General features: G+C 38.1%; 1 protein-coding gene and 1 pseudogene across 2 annotated transcripts in view; one reads left to right on the top strand and one right to left on the bottom strand.

Moving 5' to 3' along the window:
* ZBTB20 (zinc finger and BTB domain containing 20) overlaps positions 1–14,510 on the top strand; it is an 816,082-nt gene that overhangs the window by 211,725 nt on the left and 589,847 nt on the right. The window lies entirely within an intron of this gene.
* LOC105510757 lies at positions 2,507–3,396 on the bottom strand (annotated as a pseudogene).

The following is a 14,510-nucleotide window of genomic DNA, read 5'->3' as shown; positions in this document are numbered from 1 at the left end:
AAAATTGATCTGATGACCTTTATTTTCTCATTGGGATAGAGAGCAGATTGCTTTGCTGATACTGAAGGGGACGGGGTAGGTGGAATAGGAGATTTAATAAAAGTGGGAAAATTTGAAATAAATGTAAAATATACTAAAGTAAACAGATAATTAGGGAAACATGGAAGGATTATTAAGCAACATTTGGGGCCCAGCTAAGCTTAGAAGCTATAGATGTGTAGTGGTTATAATCTGTGAGTGTTTGTGACCCACTTTAGCTGTTGCAGTTCTAGGAGTGGAGAAAGCAGATAGCTGGACTGTTCTAGGCCTGGGTTTTCACCTATGTTGATGCTCTTCCTGTTTCCTTCCACCACTCACCTCTTGTCACAGAAGACTGCTTATTGCTGATACTGTGACTTCTGCCTGAAGGCATTTTTTGTGTGTGGCTGCTGAGCAGGTTTGGCTCACAGTGTTGGACAGGCTTTAAGTACCAAATAGTAACTGTCACTAGAAGAAGACTTAAGCAAGTAACTGTTAGCAAGTTAGTGGATTACACTAGCATCCTTACCCTTCACATGGAATAACTGTGAAGCATGTTCTATACTGTTTTCCAAAGTATCCCAGTAGGACTAAACTCATTTCCCATAGCAGTAACTTGCTTAGTAATTGCACCCTTTATTGACTTTGTCCCCATTTCATTTATGGCAATGTAACAAACTACCCTGAAACAAAGGGGCTTAAAACAACAAAGATATGTTATTTTTTTACCAATATTTGGTGTGCCCAGGCTTAGATGAGTAATAGCTTGGGTCACTCATGTAGTTGCACTTGACTGGAAGCCTGCCTGTCTGGATCAGGAATGACTATGATGGCTTTACTTATGGGTTTTGGGCCTCAGTGCAATGTGTAGAATGTCTGGGGTCTGTCTGGGCCTCTCTCTTCCCATTGGTTCTCATCATCCACTAATCTAGCCTGAGCTTCTTTACATGGATCTGCATCCAAGGAAAGCAAAAGAAGAGGCTACCAGGACTCTTATAGCCTTGGCTTAGAACTAGCGTAACATCACTTCTGCTGCAATCTATTGTTCAAAAAAGGGCGCATGGTCAGTGCAGATTCAAGAGTGCAGGAAACAAACTCTGCCTCTTGATGGGAAGAGCAGCATGCTAAAGCAAGGCTTTGAGGAACTATTGATGGTTATCTTTGCAAACATTCTATCTTATTTCCCTTTTCCACCTGCGTCCTTTCTTCCTTACCAGTGTTCCATGGGGTTGTTCCCCAAATAAATTATTTGTACTAAAATTCTCATCTTAGATCTGTACTAAGAGAGCTTGGTAGGTGAGATAGGAAAACCAAGAAGTAAACTGAAAGTATTTCCAAGAGAATAGAGTGATGGCTTCTGTATGGGTTCTGTGCTGGGTGACAAAAACAATGTAAAAGGAGTTGCAAGAGCAGAAAACTAGAGAGGCCTAGGGATTGATAATATCTATGATGTCAAATAATTAGATATGATAAGTTTGGCAGGGTGAGAAGGCTGGCAGGAAAGGAGACTATGATTCTAGGTCCAGCAGTGGCAGAATGTACCTTGTGAGACTCCAAGGAGCAGAAACCATGGATCAAAGACAAAATTTTGTTGATCAGCCTGTGGACTGGCTGCTGCTATCACCTTAGTGAAGCTCACCATTTTTGAAATAAATTCTGTGGATTGGATATTAGGCAAATACTCCTTTAGCTTGTTGTACAGGTTACAGGTGGTTACAGGTGATCCATAACCCTAAATCTGGAGAGGAGGCGGCCATTAACACAATCAGTGCAAAGGCCCTGGCAAAGTCAAGTTGCCCAGAAACAGCTTCAGCAGAATTTCCTGCCTACCAAAGCTTTATTCCTAAAAACATTTATACTTTAAAAATCTAGGACTTCAACAACAATAAGATGTCTGGGAATGAAGAAAAGCTTCAGAGTCAGATTGCAATCAAGTTGTGCTACCAGTTAGGTGACACGTGGCATCACAAAAGGAACCTGGAATTTTCGAACCTCACTTCTTTTTTGTATTATATGGTGTTAACATCCCATTTGATTTAATTTAAATTTTTTATTATTATTTAAGACTTTGATTAATTAATGCTTGCAGTTGGTTGACATTTTTGAAAAATCAAGTTGTAAACTTTTATTACAAATTAAAAATGTAGTGCTTAAAAATCTCAACTTGAGAACGTATGAACCAATTTCAGAGCTTTTAAAGGCATGTTAAGAAAAACCAACCAACCAAACAACAACAACAACAACAACAACTTTTGTTATTACCAAAAAGACATTTCTTTAGGTAAAAATAATTTTAAAAACCCCATACTTGATAGATAATGCAGGTAGTTCTGGTTATCTGATCAGTGGGCAAAAAGCAAGCACGCAAGCACTTAAGGTCTTCAGCCCCCAATCTTTCCTGCATTCCTTATTGCTGTAATTTCATATTCATTTCTTCTTGTTGGATGACTAAACTGGATGATGGTGGAGATGGTAGACCGGCATTTACTCAACCTTCTTCTGCCTCAGGCACAGAATTCTTGACTGTTGGACCGGCTGCTCTTGTCTCTTTGCCATGTTGTGGGTTTAGGGTTTTCTGGGCGTCTACATAGATAACTGGGGTTTTAGCAGCACCAATGTTGAGGTTGCTGCTGATACTGGGTCTCATCTTGATTTTCTTTACCCTCTTCACTGCCCTCCTCTCTAGGCTGGCTTTGGCGAGGAGGTTCCCTGAAGAATCATGGTCTATAAACCATACACATATCCTGCCTCACTGGCCTACCTTGTGCTCTTGCACCCCGGTTGATAGCACCCTCCGTCGCTGCTCCCTGCAAGGGAGGGTTAGAATACGGTGGTCGATTTCTGTAGGGTCTCCGCGTGTAGTAAGGCGGGAACCTTCGCCTGCAGCAGGGCCGTCATTGTTGGGCCGAGCCTAAGGGAGCGCTCTCCCATCCCTCATTCTTTTCTCCACTCTCACTATTCTGGTAATTCTGCTGGTAATTGCTTGAGGACCACATGGATAGCGTCTATGATGGTTACGGTCAGCTGCATTATATGCTGCTATGAACTGGACTCCACAGGAGCCTGTAACATTTGCTGCCTCTGCACCCTTTTCTGCTGCAACATCATCAAACTCCACAGTCTCTCCGTGTCCTACACTGCTAAGGTACTTTCTGGTGTTATTCTTCTGTATGGCATTCTGCTGTACAACTGCATCTTCCTTGGTGCCATTCCCATAGATGAAACCATTTGTTTCTTACATTGAACCATTTTACTGTTCCCCAAATCTTCCTTGCGATGATCTTACCCCACCAGCAGGCGCCGCCTGTGAGGTCGCCCTTGCCACTGCTCCCTGCGCCTCTGCAGGTGGTGCCGGCTTGGGGTTGGCTGCCTGGGCATCTTTGCTCAGGGCTGTGGTTGCTGTAATGGTGACCTGTTGGCACAGGGTTGTGACTCCTTCTGGGGTGAGGGTAACTAGGCCGGGGGCGGTGATGGAGCTGCTCAGGGCTCTCTGGGTTCCGCTCTCTGCTCCTGCTAACGATTCAACTCGTTTCAATTAAATGATAAAACGTTGTCTAAGTGCCTGGCACAAAATAGGATATAACGGACTATGATTTCCCTTTCTTCCATTCTTTTTTCTCCTTTATAAAGTAAGATTTATAAACAAGATATAAGGTACCTTGTCTTTCTGCTGTTGTAGCTTGTTTCTGAAGAAGCGCAGCACATGTTTTTCAGTGTACGGTGTCCTGGTGACCTAAAGTTCACTCCGTTTCCCTTAGCTCTTACTCACTACTTAGTAGTCACTTAGTAGTGATTGCCCAATCTTAGGAAATGTGGTGTTTTGTTTGTTGTTTGTTTATTTGTTTGTTTAAATGGAGGGCAGGATTTATTTGTGCTTGGAAGGTATTTGGCATTCATACGGATTTTGGCAAGAAACGAGCTTCATCTGAACTCTGTTGTACTCTTATTCATTTTGTTAAAACTGATATTCAAATGATTAGAGTTATATTCAAGTAAGAATAAGGGAAACTTCTACTATGTAATTTATGTTTGTAGATTTTTGTGAATCGTACATTAAACTTGGAAGCTCTTGGCTAAAGGATGTGTCTTTTCATTTCAAAGGAAGGAGTTAAAATTCTTATTTTGTTATTAGCATGATTATAGATTAATTCATTCATATTGCCTTTTCAAAACAAAATGAAGACCAGTGATACCCAATTCCAAACATTTCACATTTAAATAAAACGATTTAGAAAGGATGCAACTCAGTTTGCACATATGAACTATGTAAGTACCCCTTTATGTGACAGAAGTTGTAAGTAGGAACTGGAATATAATTTTCTGCTTATCTTCAGGTTTAATTTAGCCTGCCAGAATCTGTAGACTGGTAGAAATTATTACATTTTGTGGTAATTTCCTTTTGGTTTGTCATGATCATGAGATGGGAAACTAGAAGAAATTCAGAATTCCTTCATCTATGGTTATGCTCTTGGTGTGTTGTCATCTTGGAATACCCTTCTTCCCACAACAGAATACTCACTTCCTTTCTCTCCTTTCTTATCTCCCCTAGTTGCACAGAATCACCCTTGGGTCCTAGTCTTCTGCCCAGTAATTGGACCCTATTTTCCAGGTAGGCACATATTGACCTTCAACTGACTTGCTAGTTTTCTAGGTCCACCTCTCTGCTTCTGTTTTTTCAGGCTTTCTTAACCATGTAGTAGTCTTTTCTTCCCTGGATAGTACTGATGCACTGCATGCTGTGTGGTTGGCCACCTCCTGCAGTGTGATTCAAAATAGCTTAGTGCCCTGCAGGGAGTAAAACCTGAGGCACAGGACTTTCTGTGTCCCTCTGTCGTAGTACTTACCTCTTACTGCAATGCATTATATTATTTATGTATATATGCCTTTTAGCATGTATTTATTCTGGCATCTTGCAAACTCACTAAAGCAGATACAAAATTATTTTCTATGTGTATGTGTCTCATAGAGGACAGTACACCTTGTACAAATTAGGTGCTTAGTAAATGTTTTTCTGAGTGAATGTAATTCCAGCAAGTTGGAAAGAGTATTGTATTGTTTATCCTGGTTTTTGTTTATTTCTTTGTTTCTAAGCAGAAGTTTTTATAAGAAGATAGATCTAAAGTTCTCAGAATCCTAAACAATATTGCACCATCTTTTTCTTGAAATTTACAGCACATTTCTCATTGCTTAATCCTCAAATTTGAAATTATTTTTAACATACCATTCACAAAATTATCACACTCACCTGAAGTACAGATGTAAACAAGCTTCTTATCTCTGTAGGTAAGACAGCATCAGATGTCAGTTAATGATTTGCTTGAGATTGTATGTGGGAGTCTACATTTTTAATTTTTTTGCACTTGTGTGAAAGGCATAATATATCTCTCCTGAAATATTTTCTTTGGGCCTGAGATCTGAGGAATTTGCCAAATCTATTTTTTAGAAATAGTACAAGAATCTTTCAATTATTGAAGAGCCTAGAAATAAGGTTATGTAGTTTTAGCATTTTGCATCTGGAAAGGAGAAACCATCTGTTCTAGCCTCACATTTCACATGAGTAAACTGAAGCCTAGATAGGTGAAGGGACCTGTCCAAAGTCTCATAGTTGCTTAATAGTGGAACCATACTTTTTGATAGTTAATTGAGGGTGTTTTTCACTATAACCTAATAGTGTTACATCCAGGGGTATACCAAAGGAAAAAACAGTTTAATGAAATTATTTAAAATGATAGATTTCTTGCACAGATTATATTCTTACTGAGTTTTAAATAAGACTTTTTCCTTGCTGTTTGAGGTTACCATGTCCTATGCATCAAGTCTGAAAATGCATTTATAAAATAAAGAGATATGGACTCTACTTTTTCTATAAGGTGAATGTGCTTTAGCTTCAGGGTTTTTTTTTAATTTTATATTTGGGTGTGTGCTTATTTTTAATTTAGAAAATATAATTTGGTTGGAAACTTAATTATTGCCAGTTTTTGAGAGAGTTCTTCAATCTTTGAGATGTGGTATGCATTAGTGTAAATCTTGGCATAACTGCGGACATAAATTCTTCAATTGTTTTTTCCTTCTTTGGTTCTGGGATCTGATGAAGAGTGTTGGTTTTGAAACTTCTGAGGCCAGGCATGGTGGCTTATGCCTGTTGCAAAACTCTGAGACAGGTCTCAGTCAATTTAGGAAGTTTATTTTGTCAAAGTTAAGGGCGCCTGCCCGTGACACAGTCTCAGGAGGTCCTGATAACATGTGCCCAAGATGTTCGGAGCATAACTTGGTTTTACACATTTTAGGCAGGCATGAGACATCAATCAACATATGTAAGATGGACATTGGTTTGGTTCGTAAAGGCAGGACAACTCGAAGCAAAAGCAGGACAACTCCAAGTGGGAGGGGGCTTCCAGGCCATTGGTAGATTAGAGACAAATGGTTGCATTCTTGAGTTTCTGATTAGCCTTGCCAAAGAGGCAATGAGATATGCATTTATCTTAGTGAGCAGAGGGATGACTTTGAATAGAATGGGAGGCAGGTTTGCCCTAAGCAGTTCCCAGCTTGAGTTTTCCCTTTAGCTTAGTGATTTTGGACCCCAAGATTTATTTTCCTTTCACACTATAATCCCAGCACTTTGGGAGGCCAAGCAGGGAGGATTGATTGAGCCCCCAGAAGTTCAAGACCAGTCTGGGCAACATAGTGAAACCCTGTGTCTACAGAAAACAAAATAGAAAATTAGCCAGGTGTGGTGGTATATGCCTGTAGTCCCAGCTACTCAGGAGGCTAGCGTTTGAAATTGCAATGAGCTATGATCATGTCACTGCACTCCAGCCTGGGTGACAAAGCCTGGGTGACAGATTGATTGTTAGACAATACGAACTATGTACTAACATTTTTTCTACTTCTAAAACTTTTTGTTATATATAAATTTTGCTTGCATTCTTACCTATTTGATGGTACATATTTCTGTAAATGTACTCATTACGTACTTTATTGCCTCTTTATCTGCCTTTGTTCAGCCCTCTCCCAGAAGCCAGGGACATGTTTCTCGTTTTTTTTTTTTGGTTTTTTTTTTTTATTCAAGTTTTATTTGTATCTCTTGGTACTTTTTTAGAGCCTTCTGTTTTCTGTTTCTCTGTAACCTTCTGTTCTTAGGATTAATAATGATACAAGAATTTTGCTTCTTGTGTGGAGAAATAAACATCCAATCAAACAACCAGCCTGCAAATAGTAGCTATAAACTCTGAACAAAAACAAAAAATAAAAGCAAAGCATAAGAAAACACAATACAACTATTTAAAGGTTTTGGAGAATGGATGAGACTAGAGAAATAGTTCAAAATAGGTTCAAACTTTGTATTAAGCAAATGTCATGAGGTGAAGTGAGTTTCACATTTCTGAGGCTTTTTCTGAGGGCATCTCCAATTATAGTGGCAACATGGGACAGTTAAACTCCAAGAGAAAGCCCATTGCTTTCTCTGTAGTCTATAGGAACTCTGGGAAGGAACAGGGATGTCAGAGAATGAGGAAGAACATAGGAAAGTAAAGAGACAGAGATGAGAAATTGTGTGTATAAATTCTGGCTTAAGTCTTTGGCTGACCCCTGAACTGCACATGCACAGGGCAGACTGAAATCAATCCAAACTGAGATCCAAAAAGCACAAATTTTTCAATATGAGATTAGCCAAATTAATGTCCCATGAAAACAAAGATAGTAGCACTCTTTGGGTCAGTGTGACACTATCTGGAGTATCCACAATTAACATTGACGATGTCTAAGTTAAAACCCATAATTGGCTGGGTGCGCTGGCTCACGCCTGTAATCCCAGCACTTTGGGAGGCCAAGGTGGGTGGATCACGAGGTCAGGAGATCGAGATCATCCTGGCTAACATGGTGAAACCCTGGCTCTACTAAAAATACAAAAATTTAGCCGGATGTGGTGGCGGGCACCTTGAGTTCCAGCTACTCGGGAGACTGAGGCAGGAGAATTGTGTGAACCCAGGAGGCAGAGGTTACAGTGAACCAAGATTGTGCCACTGCACTCCAGCCTGGCAACAGAGCAAGACTCCATCTTAAAACAAAACAAAAACAAACAAAGAAAAAACCCCATAATTACTTCAACCCAGTAAAATGTTACCCTTTCTTAAGGATAAAGAAAATCAACAGATGGCAATCTTAAAATCACCCACATGTTGGAATCACTAGGCAAGAAAATTAAAGCAGGTATTAAAACTGCACTTTAAGAGATGAAAGGGAATATGGTTGAAATGAACAAAAAGACAGGAAATCTCAGCAGAGAAATAAGAAATTATTAAAAGAACCAAATGGGCCAGGCACAGTGACTCACACCTGTAATTTCAGCACTTTGGGAGGCCGAGGGGGCGGATCACAAGGTCAAGAGATTGAGACCATCCTGGCTAACATGGTGAAACCCCATCTCTACTAAAAACACAAAAATTAGCCGGGCGTGGTGGCGGGCACCTGTAGTCCCAGCTACTGGGGAGGCTGAGGCAGGAGAATTGCTTGAACCCAGGAGGCGGAGGTTGCAGTGAGTCAAGACGGTGCCACTGCACTCTAGTCTGGCGACAGAACGAGACTCTGTATCAAAAAAAAAAAGGATTTTAAAACAGAGAAATGTATTATATTAAATAAATAAATTAGTAGGATTAACAGTATAATGGAGGAGGGGTTTAATCTAAAAAGGAGTGAGAAAAAAGAGTGGATAAAAATAAGCAGAATCTCAGAAACCAGAAGTACAATTTTATTTAGTTTTTACTTAAAAATTTTTAATTGACAAAGGTTGTATATAGTGAAAGTGTGCATTGTGATTTTTTATGCATACATTTCTTAGTGATTATCACAATCAAATTAATTCACACATTCTTCACCACCCATTCTGTACATTAGATCCCTGGAACTTGTTCAACTTATAACTGAAAGATTGCACCCTTGAATCAATGTCTCCTTATTTTCTCCACCACCATCCCCTGGCAATCATCACTCTTTCTGTTGCAATGAGATTCACCTTTGTATATGATTTTATATAAGCGAGATCACAGACTATCTGCCTTTCTATATCTTGCTTATTTTACTTAGTATAATGTCTTACAGGTTAATCCATGTTGTTGAAAATGACAGGTTTGTTTGTTTTTTTATGGCAGAATAATATTTCATTGTGTATATGTACCACATTTTCTTTATTCATTTATCCAATTTACCCATTGATGGATACTTAGGTAGTTTCCATCTTTTGGATATTATAAATAATGCTGCAATAAGTATGAGGGTACAGATATCTCTTAAAGATACTGATTTCATTTCCTTTGGATATAAACCCAGAAGTGGGCTTGCTGGATCATATGATTATTCTATTTTGAATTTTTTTAGGAAACTCCATACTATTCTCCACAATGGCTCCACATTCTTGCGGATATTTATCTCTTAGCCCTTCTGACACGCATGACGTGATATCTCACTGTAGTTTTGATGTGCATTTCCCTGATGATTATTGATGTTGAGCACTTTTTAATATACTTCTTGCCCATTTGTTTGTATGCCTTCTTTGGGAAAATGTCTGTTCAGGCCTTTTTCCCATTTTTAAATTGAGTTATTGTTATTATTTTTTTGCCATTGAGTTGTGTGAGTTCTACATACATTTTGAATATCAACCCTTCATCAGATATATAGTTGCAAATATTTTCTCCCATTCAGTAGGTTGCCTTCTCAGTTTTTGTTTCCTTTGCTGTGCAAAAGGTTTTTAGTTTGTTGTAGTTACTACTTTTTTAATTTTTGCTTTTGTTACCTGTGCTTTTCGTGTCAATATCCAAAACCTCTTTGCCAAAACCAATGTCAAGAAGCTTTGTTTTACAGTTTTGGATCTTACATTTAAATCTTTAATTCATTTGAGTTAATTTTTGTGTACAGTGCAAGACAAGGATCCAGTTTTATTCTTTTGTATTTGAGTATCCAGTTTCCCAAAAACCACTTATTGAAGAGAACTTCCTTTCCTTATGGTGTATAGTTGGAGCCCTTGCCAAAGATTAGTTAACCGTAGATGTGTGCATTTATTTCTGGGCTTTCTATTCTATTCCATTGACCTAGGTGTCTGTTTTTATGCCAGTACCAAACTATTTTGATTACTATAGTTCATAAGACAAATTGAAATCACGGAGTGTGATACCTCCAGCTTTGTTCCTTTTCAAGATTGCTACGTCTATCTGTGATCTCTTGTGGCTACCAAATTTCAGAATTTTGTCTATTTCTGTAAAAAATATCATTTTAATATTGATAGATTGCATTGAATCTGAAAATGCTTTAGGTAGCATGGGCATTGTAAAAACAGCAGTTCTTTCAGTTCACGAACATGCAATATTTTTACACTTGTTTTTGTCTTCAGTTTCTTTCATCAATGTCTTAGAGTTTTCGGTGTATAAATCTTTCATCAACTTAGTTAAATTTATTTCTTAGTATTTTATTCTATTTGATACTATTGTAAGTGGAATTGTTTTATAATTTGGATATCTGTCCCCACAAACCTCATGTTGAAATTTGATCCCAGTGTTAGTGGGCAGGCCTAATGGGAGGTGTTTGATCGTGGGAGTAATTTCCTCATAAGTGATTTGGTGTCCTCCTTGATGTATTGAGTGATTTCTTGCTCTATTGGTTCCCATGAGAGCTGATTGTTAAAAAGAGCCTGTCAGCTCCCTCTTCTTTCTCTCTTGCCTTGTAATCTCTACACACTGGCTTCACTTTACCTTCTGCCATGAGTGGAAGCAGCCTGAGCTCTCACCAGGAGCTGGTGCCATGCTTCTTGTACAGCCAGAAAAGCTATGAGCCAAATAAATTTTTTCTCTTATAAATTTCCTAGCCTTAGGTATTCTTTTATAGCAATGCCCACAGACTAAGATGGATAGTTTTCTTAATTTCTTAGAGAGTTCTTTGTTAATACATGGAACTGCAACTGGTTTTTGTATGTTTACATTCTATCCTGAAACTATTGGGTTCATATATCAGTTTTAAATTTTTTTTTTTTTTTCCTGGAGTCTTTAGGGTTTTTCTACATATAAGATTATGTCATCTATAAACAGAGACAATTTAACTTCTTCCTTTCCCATTTTTTTCTTGCCTAATTGCTCTGGCTAAGAGTTCCAATACTATGTTTAATAGAAATAGTGAGAGTGAGTACGCTTTCTCATTCCCAATCTTAGAGGAAATGCTTTCAGCTTTTCAGCACTGAGTATGATGTTATCTATGGGATTGTCATATATGATCTTTAATATGTTGAGGTACGTTCCTTCTGTACCAAATTTGTTGAGGCTTTTTATCAAGAAAGCATTGATTTTTGTCAAGCGCTTTTCCCACACTGTTGAGATGATCATCATATGATTTTTATCCTTCGTTTTGTTAATATGATGTATCACATTTATTGATTTGTGTATGTTGAATCATCTTTGCATCCCAGGGATAAATCCCACCTGATCATGGTGTATGATCCTTTTAATGTGCTATTGAATTTGATTTGGTGGTATTTTGTTGAAGACTTTTGTATCTATATTCATCTGAGATATTGCTCTGTAATTTTCTTTTCTCGTGGCACTCTTGTCCAGCTTTGGTATGAGGGCAATGCCGGCCTTGACATGAGTTAGAGAGTGTGTCATTCTTGTAAACATTTTGGAACTGTTTGAGAGGGATGGGCATTAATTTTTTAAAGCTTGGTAGAATCTGTTCATCAAGACATCTAGTTCTTTTGCCAGGCACGGTGGCTCACGCCTGTAAGCCTAGCAATCTGGGAGGCCTAGATAAGGAGATCACTTGAATTCTGGAGGTCAAGACCAGCCTGGCCAACACAGTGAAACCCCGTTTCTACTAAAAATACAAAAACTAACCGGGTGTAGTGGTGAGTGCCTGTAATCCCAGCTACTTGGGAAGCTGAGGCAGGAGAATCACTTGAACTCGGGAGATGGAGGTTGCCGTGAGCCAAGGACACTATGGCACTGCAGCCTGGGTGACAGAGCAAGACTTTGTCTCAAAAAATAAGACATTTAGTCCTGGGCCTTTCTTTGATGGGAGCACATTTTATTACTGATTCAATCTCCTTACTTGCTATTGATCTATTCAGAATTTTATTTTTTATGATGCAGTCTTGGCATCTTGTATGTTTCTAGGAACTTATTTTTTTACTAAGCTATCTAATCTGTTGGAATATAATTGTTCAATATAGTCTTTCTATAATTCCATGTGTTTCTGTTCTATCATTTTAATGTGTCCATTTTCCATTACAAAATTTTAAATTTGAGTCTTCTTTCTTTTTTTTCTTGAGTAATCTAGCTAAAGATTTATCTATCTTCAAAAAAAACGAACTCTTAGGTTTACTGATCTTTTCTATTATTTTTCTATTTTCTATTTCATTTATTTTTGGTCTAATTTTTAATATAGCCTTATTGCTGATGACTTTGTGCACTGAGTTTGTTCTTTTTTTAATTTTTGAGGTGTGAAGTTAACTTGTTTGAAATTTTTCTTCTTTTATTAACGTAGGTATTCATTGTTATGTACTTCCCTCTTGTTGTGTGCCCATTTTCATTTGTTTAAAGAAATTCAAGATTTTGGTTTTGATTTCTTCTTTTACACATTGGCTATTAAGGAGTGTATTATTTAATTGCCACATATTTGTGGTTTTTTTCACTTTTATTTTTTCATTTTTAATTTCTTCTTTCATTGATTTCTAATTTTATATTGTAGTCAGAAAAGATACTTGAGATAATTTTAGTTTTTTCTAAATTTGTTAAGATTTGTTCTGTGGCCCAACATCTGATCTATTTGGAGACTGTTCCATGTGCACTTGAGAAAAATGTATATTCTACTGCTGTTAGATGGAGTGTTCTATATATGTCTGTTAGGTCTATTTGGTCTGTACTACTTTTAAAGACCACTGTTTCCCTAGTGATTTGCTGTCTATATGATCTATCCATTTTTGAAAGTGGGATATTGAAGTCTTTTAATATTATTGTACTGCTGTCTATTTTTCCCTTCTGTTCTGTTAACATTTAATTTGTATATTTAGATTCTCTAATGTTGAGTGCATGTATTATGTGCAGTTTTTTATATCCTCTTAATGAATTGACCACTTTATTATCATTTAATGACCTTCTCTATGTCTTCTGATAGATTTTGATGGAGTCTATTTTGTCTGATGTAACCATAGCCACTCTTGTTCTCTTTTGGTTATCATTTGAATGGATTATCTTTTCTCATGTCTTCACTTTTTGGGTATGTATCCTTTTGGCTAAAGTGAGCCTCTTATAGACAGCATATTGTTGGATTTTACGTATTTTTTTTCTGTTGAACCAATCTTTGTATTTTGATTGGAGAATTTAATCCATTAACATTTAAAATAATTACTGACAAATACTGATGGTTTTGTAGTTCTTTTTTTTTTGAGATGGAGTCTTACTCTGTTACCCAGGCTGGAGTGCAATGGCACGATCTTGGCTCACTGCAACCTCCACCTTCCGAGTTCAAGCGATTCTCCTGCCTCAGCCTCCCAAGTAGCTGGGATTATAGGCGCCTGCCACCACGCCCGGCTAATTTTGTATTTTTAGTAGAGATGGGATTTCACCAACTTGGCCAGGATGATCTCGAACTCTTGACCTCATATTGCACTCACCTTGGCCTCCCAAAGTGCTGGGATTACAGGCGTGCGCCACCATGCCTGGCCTGTTTTGTAGTTCTTTTGTTTCTTTCTTCCAATCTTGCTGTCTTCTTTTGTATTTTATTGAATTTTTGCTTTCATTCATGTTTTATGTGTCTACTAGAAGTTTTTTCCTTGTGGTTACCTTGAGGCATATATAACACATCTTATAGTGACAACCATCAAATTTAAACTGATAACTTAATTTCCATTGCATACAAAACCTCTATACTTTGCTTTCCCCCCAGCCTCCCCCACTTTATTTATATAACATTTTATACATTTTTATATTGTGTATCCATTAATAAATATGCTAGCTGTAGTTGTTTTTGATACTTTTTGTATTTTATCTTTTATACTAGACTTAAAGGTGGTTTATAGGAGAGAAATTGTCCATCCCAGTGGTTGGAACTCAGGAATCCACAAACTTCACCACTATGGGCTAAAATTCTCTGGGGTCCTAAATAAACCTTAAGGCAGTCTGAGCCACAAGGACTGCAACTCCTAGGCAAGTCCTAGTGCTCTGCTAGGCTTGGAGCCAGTGGATGTGAGGGTCATATGACCTAGTGAGACACCAGACATGGTAGCCAAGGGAGGGCTTCTGCCACCCCTCCTCTGACCCCAAGCAATGCAACTGGTAGCTCTGAAAGAGACTCCTTTCTTCTACTTGAGGAGAGGAGTGAAGAGTAAACAGGACTTTGTCTTGCCACTCTTGGATCCCATTCAGCCGCAGTAGGATAGGGCACAAAGTGGAGTCTTGAAGCACCCATTTTAGGCACTAGCTCCCAGATAACATTTCTAGACATACCCTGGGCTAGAA

Source organism: Colobus angolensis, unplaced genomic scaffold (assembly GCF_000951035.1).
Source record: "Colobus angolensis palliatus isolate OR3802 unplaced genomic scaffold, Cang.pa_1.0 Scaffold190, whole genome shotgun sequence".
Classification (NCBI taxonomy): Eukaryota; Metazoa; Chordata; class Mammalia; order Primates; family Cercopithecidae; genus Colobus; species Colobus angolensis.
This window is presented reverse-complemented; position numbering and strand designations above follow the sequence as displayed.